General features: G+C 40.7%; 1 long non-coding RNA gene across 2 annotated transcripts; it reads right to left on the minus strand.

Annotated features, from left to right (window-relative positions):
• Nucleotides 1-450: 450 nt before the first annotated feature.
• Nucleotides 451-3162, minus strand: LOC143481896 (uncharacterized). Of its 2 annotated transcripts, none has more exons than XR_013122094.1 (7): nt 2803-3162; nt 1735-1903; nt 1381-1431; nt 1214-1258; nt 1055-1119; nt 870-978; nt 451-761 (listed from the first exon to the last, which is right to left on the minus strand). It is a non-coding gene; the product is annotated as an uncharacterized LOC143481896 (long non-coding RNA). The 2 variants fall into 2 exon arrangements; XR_013122095.1 differs by lacking the exon at nt 2803-3162 and adding an exon at nt 2538-2742.
• Nucleotides 3163-6322: the final 3160 nt, after the last annotated feature.

The following is a 6322-nucleotide window of genomic DNA, read 5'->3' on the forward strand; positions in this document are numbered from 1 at the left end:
TCGGTTGTTCAATAAAACAGTATAATAAAAATTTGTGGTTTTCGTCTGTAATTTGTGTTTTTGTAAAACAACTATAAAAGTGTGTGTACATACACACCCTTGTTACCCATGCCAATTCATTAAGACTTTTGTTTTTCAGCAAATTTGCATATTTTGAGCAGCTATTTGTTAATTGAAAAGCCAATTGTATGACACTCTTACACTACCTAATATTAAATAAAACGAAAGTCAGTCAGATTCAGAAATGCAATATGCTGTTCTTCCTTTAGACTTACATTTGCATATTAGCAGGAAAACTGCAAGTGCATCTTTACAGTTATTTTCTCACCCATCTTTATAACCAAGTATTTTTGGCAGTATATTTCATTAAACAGGCCATTACATTTACAAAACGGCAACCCCCTCACCACCCTAACAGGCACACAATCAATAATATCAAGGTTCTTTTTTTTACTTTTTATTAAATGTTTGATACACATTGTATTTTGTCATTTATTTAAAACCATGGCATTGACACAGAGACCCTGTTTGTCAACACATGCTTCCAAAAACAATTCCATGTCCTCTCCATATTCAAATTGGAACATGAACGGTTCCTTGGTCTCTGGGCCATCTCCCTTCATAAGCTCAATGAGGGAATCTTTCCGGTCTTCCTCAGTCTGTGTCAAATATATTGGCATTGTTACACGCCCCCGTAACTGTGTGCGGTTCTGGCTGATCCATTTCACAGCTGTGGAAAGGTCCCTTACAACCGCTGGCTCCTTCAACAGAAAAATAATCAGTACAGTCTTAGTGAAAATCAGAGTGTGTTGCCATAGTTACATTATGTGGAATTGCAATTCAGGTTAGAGATTCTGTACTGCACTGACCTGATCAACTTCTGCACGCTTGCGTTTTTTAAGTTTTGAGACCGGCACATGGTGGCCTTGCAGGACAGCATTGGATTCCTCTGTCCAATGAGCAAAGAGTTTGCCAAAGCTTGAAAATAGAAAAGTCCTGATATTGGTTACACTTCTAACATTAAGGCATTTTTCTCAAAGCAATCAAATCATACCTGTCAAGTTCAAAGTTTTCCATTAAAAGCAGGCACCACCATTTCCGCAATGAGGGCATGTCATTCTGTAAACATACAAAAGTATTGTAGTAGTAAAATTTGCTACATTTGAATATCTTTTGTACAATTGATCCTCTTTAATAGTTCCAAGTTACTTACAATTGTGTAGTCAAAAGGGGCATCCAATGCCACATACAACGCAGACTGCAATTTAAACACATGGAAGTTTGTATTATATATTATAATTTGGACAACTACAATATAATATTACTATATTATAGTTCAAAAGTTTAAAACCAAAATGAATTACATATAACATGTCGTACCATTAGCATGAAGATCCCACAGTCAAGCCCATAGTCTTGGCTTGGAAACCCCTGTAGAAACAATAAACAAAAATCCAATATAAAATGTATGGGGAGAGATTATTGTCATTAGCAATCATGTTACACACACAAACACACACACACAAACAGAGAGAGACAGACAGACAGAGAGAGACAGAGAGACAGACAGAGAGACAGACAGAGAGAGACAGACAGAGAGACATTTATTTACATTTTGGTATAACGTGGCAAAACGCAAGGATTTCAGTAGGATATGAATTCTTTCTATAGGCTCTGTATGCACATTTAAAAGAACATGGATGATGATTGAAAATAAAGATAAGCTTTGCGTACCTTTGTATTTTATCCCATTCTTGATATGGGCGTCCACATGTCTGTTGATCTTCCCCTTTGTTGTTGGTTTGAAGGTTGGGCAAAGAGGACAGTGAAACAGTTTTCTGCAACATGTGTTGCATTCTTCGAGGTTCGGTTGTACACCAGCATCACAGATAGAAGGGTGCATCTAAAACCCAGTGATTAATAAGATTAATTGGACATTTATTTTATTGAAATGTTATAATGTTATCATTCTAAGGTCAGCAATATATACAATATATGAAACATTTTATATTTACACCTAACAAAAAACTACAGTATTGCAGCATACAGAGGGTAGTGCATGAGGTTTCGTGCAACTGTGTCCATCAAAATCCCAAACGGATATGCATGATTGTCCATCTAAATATTAATTACAGCAACATTGGTTTGACTAAGTCACAGGGTTGCCAACTCTCAAACACACGCATTTGACCGTCTTCACCAGTGGTGTAGTCCTAAAAAAATAAGTGGGGGGGTCGCGTGATGGCGAGTGTAAGTTGTTGAGCGGGGGGTGGCGAGTGTAAGCCACAAATTAAGTATTATATCGCAATAAATCGATCGCCAGTGGTTGGCGAATTACTAACGCGTCAAGTTTAAACCTAGCTTTGAACGTAACAGTCTTAGCAAGAACAACACCGGTAACAAAATAACATTTTTAACACCGGTTAAAATAAGTGAGGGGACGGCCTCCCCCGCCCCCCAACTACACCCCTGGTCTTCACACGCTCACACGCCATACATCCGATTTCTCACGCCGGAAAAAAATCTAGTTTATTTACCTCTGATCCATATGTATGATTCAATGAGTTACTAGTTCGCTCTGGCGGCAACACCTGGTGATCGATCGATCTCAATATAATACTTAATTTGTGTCCATTTTACACCCCCGGTAACGTTCGCCAACCTTTGGCCAACGTTACCCTACCTAGCTAACAAACAGGTCTCAATAGGCTTTATTTTTTATTTAGCTTTTATTCACTCAAGCTGTAGAGTTCAATAAAATATATACTAATTAAATAAACTATTTTACCTTAAGATACTCACCTTCATTCAAGGTGCCTCCTGCTGGAGGTCTGCAGCCAGACCCGTCTCGCGCGAGCGGTGTAGGCGTTTATACTTTCGCGAGCGTCGCTGCAGTGTTCTCCGAAACGATAGGTGGCGATAGGTGGCAGTGGAGAATAAAAAACCTCTGCAAAACCGGGGAAAGAACATTTTTACCTGACCAGAGACCGTATATATACACATCAGGCATCAAACGTAAATATGACTTTGCAATGTTGTCCGAAACTATATGTGGTAGTATAAAGAAACACCCCTCAAAAAAAGGGAATGAACATTTACCTGACGCATTTTAATGTTGCTTTGTGTTTCAGGTTTGAAAAGTGCTGGAATTTAGGCTAAAATACTTGAAAATGTTGAAATTACGTTAACAAATACGAGCCTCTTGTAATTCCAGGACGAAACATGAGAGAACGTGAAGACGTTAAGATTGGGCGTTTTGAAAATAAACAACCATTAAATAATGTGATAAAAAAGCGAATTATTTCGATTCATTTCGAGTATATGTATAAATATTTAACTTAATTAAGTTTAACGTGCTGGGAAATATTGAAATGGACCTTTAAAGTGACGTACAAGTGCTTTAATTCCACCTTGTATAGGTGTATGAACCCGGCAAACATGACTTTGTCCATCGCGCTGAAGCGCGGCGCGCGCGCGAAGTTACAAAATTCGAGAGGTGCACGACGGCGCGAGGCCCTCGCGCACGGGCGGAGCCACAGCGATTACGTCATTTTCGCCGCGCGGAGAGATGCATCCAATTGCACAGCCGGAGAGCCAACTGCAGTTCTAGACCTGCAGTTTTAGACCTGCAGTTCTAGACGTGCTGTAGTTTTAGACATGCGCCACCTAGCGGCTCGGAATGTAGCTAACGACAGCCAACTGCAGTTCTAGACCAGCAGTTCCAATGCATGCGGTAGGCTCAGGGGCTTGTATATTGTAATAATCCATTGTATAAAGAGTTTATTTGTTAAATATGCCCATTGATTCTCAATTGTTTTAGCCAAATCTCTAACATTTGACAAGTTTTAAACGATAATGTACACCACATTTTGTATTTAAATAGAAGTAGTACGCCCTGTTCTTTTAGAGAGTTTTGATAAATTTTGTCATTTACACACACAGCTTGTCTCCTGAAGATATTTTATTTTTAATTAAACTACTGGATTACTGGCATAGGCTATTTTGTATTAAAAATCAGCAAAAATTGCATAATGTCAGGATGCTTTCAGTGAGTAAGCATACGTTTCCAGAATGTTAGGAGTGATTTATTTTACTCGTATACCTTCATTGGCATGCAACTAGCAAATATTATGTGATACTTGGGGTTTTTCGCTCACACGCCACACATCCGATTTCTCACGCCGAAAAAAAATCTAGTTTATTTACCTCTGATCCATATCTATGATTCAATGAGTTACCAGTTCGCTCTGGCGCAAACACTGATCGATCGCAATATAATACTTAATTTGTGTCCATTTTACGTTCGCCACCCCCCCGGCAACAATTTACGTTCGCAGGACTAGCATTTCTCTCATAAAGGTAGCCAGAACTAACGAACTAAGACACACTAACGCTAGCCAGATTCATCCTTCATGACATAAACATTACGATAACACAAAAATGACCTTCAGACCGATTATATTTACATTTATGGCATTTAGCAGACTAAATATATGTCTATCATATATTAATATGCTCAATTGTATCAATATTCAGAACATAGTCTGGGTTCTTAGGGGTTAATAATGATGGGGAAATGCTACTTTAGCTTGCTTACTACTTTTAATATTAATAGTAGCGTAGTAAGTGCAAATTTCCTTCCTTTAAGTTGTTTCAAATTTAATCAAAGTAGCTACTAAGTAGCCATAAAGGTAGCCAGAACTAACGAACCAAGACACACTAAAGCCTGGTTTATACTCGACGCGCCGCGAGCGGCGCGAGGGTCCGCGCGGCGAAAATGACGTAATCGCGGAGGCTCCGCCCGTGCGCGAGGGCATCGCGCGCTGTCGCGGCGCGAGGTCGTGCACCTCCCGAATTTTGTAACTTCGCGCGCGCGCCGCGCTTCAGCGCGATCAACAAAGTCATGTTTGCAGAGTTCATACACCTATACAAGGTGGAATTAAAGCACTTGTACGGCACTTTCAAGGCCCATTTAAATATTTTCCAGCACGATAAACATAATTAAGTTAAATATTAATATATATACTCGAAATAATTCGCTTTTTATCACATTATTTAATGGTTGTTTATTTTCAAAACGCCCAATCTTAACGTCTTCACGTTCTCTCATGTTTCGTCCTGGAATTACAAGAGGCTCGTATTTGTTAACGTAATTTCAACATTTTAATGTACTTTAGCCTAAATTCCACCACTTTTCAAACCTGAAACACAAAGCAACATCAAAATGCGTCAGGTAAATGTTCATTCCCCTTTTTTTGAGGGGTGTTTCTTTATACTACCACATATCATTTCGGACAACATTGCAAAGCCATATTTATGTTTGATGCCTGGTGTGTATATATACGGTCTCTGGTCAGGTAAAAATGTTCTTTCACCGGTTTTGCAAGGGTTTTTTATTCTCCACTGCCACCTATCGCCACCTATCGTTTCGGAGAACACTGCAGCGACGCTCGCGACGTTCGCGAAAGTATAAACGCCTACACCGCTCGCGCAGGGTCGCGCGAGGTGGGCGGAGTCGCGCGCTACGGTCGCTCGCGAAAGTAAACCAGGCTTAACGCTTGCCAGATTCATCCTTCATGACATAAACATTACGATAACCCAAAAATGACCTTCAGACATTATCATATATATATCATATATTATTATTGCTTATAAATATCATTCTTCCATCTGCTCCCGCGACATACTAAAACACTATCTGGATATTACGTTACATACATCTAAAACTAAGGCACGTCTAGAACTGCAGGTCTAAAACTGCGGTTGGCTCTCCGGGTGTGCAATTGGATGATGTAGGGCGCGGACCCTCGCGCCGCTTCAGCGCGATCGACAAAGTCATGTTTGCAGGGTTCATACACCTATACAAGGTGGAATTAAAGCACTTGTACGGCACTTTCAAGGTCCATTTCAATATTTTCCAGCATGATAAACATAATTAAGTTAAATATTGACGCGGCGCGAGGGTCCGCGCGGCGAAAATTACGTAGTCGCTGGGGCTCCGCCCGTGCGCGAGTGCCTCGCGCGGTCGTGCACCTCTCGCGCGCTGCGCTTCAGCGCGATCGACAAAGTCATGTTTGCAGGGTTCATACACCTATACAAGGTGGAATTAAAGCACTTGTACGGCACTTTCAAGGTCCATTTCAATATTTTCCAGCATGATAAACATAATTAAGTTAAATATTGACGCGGCGCGAGGGTCCGCGCGGCGAAAATTACGTAATCGCTGAGGCTCCGCCCGTGCGCGAGTGCCTCGCGCGGTCGTGCACCTCTCGAATTTTGTAACTTCGCGCGCGCGCTGCGCTTCAGCGCGATCGACAAAGTC

Source organism: Brachyhypopomus gauderio, chromosome 18, assembly GCF_052324685.1.
Source record: "Brachyhypopomus gauderio isolate BG-103 chromosome 18, BGAUD_0.2, whole genome shotgun sequence".
NCBI classification, from domain to species: domain Eukaryota; kingdom Metazoa; phylum Chordata; class Actinopteri; order Gymnotiformes; family Hypopomidae; genus Brachyhypopomus; species Brachyhypopomus gauderio.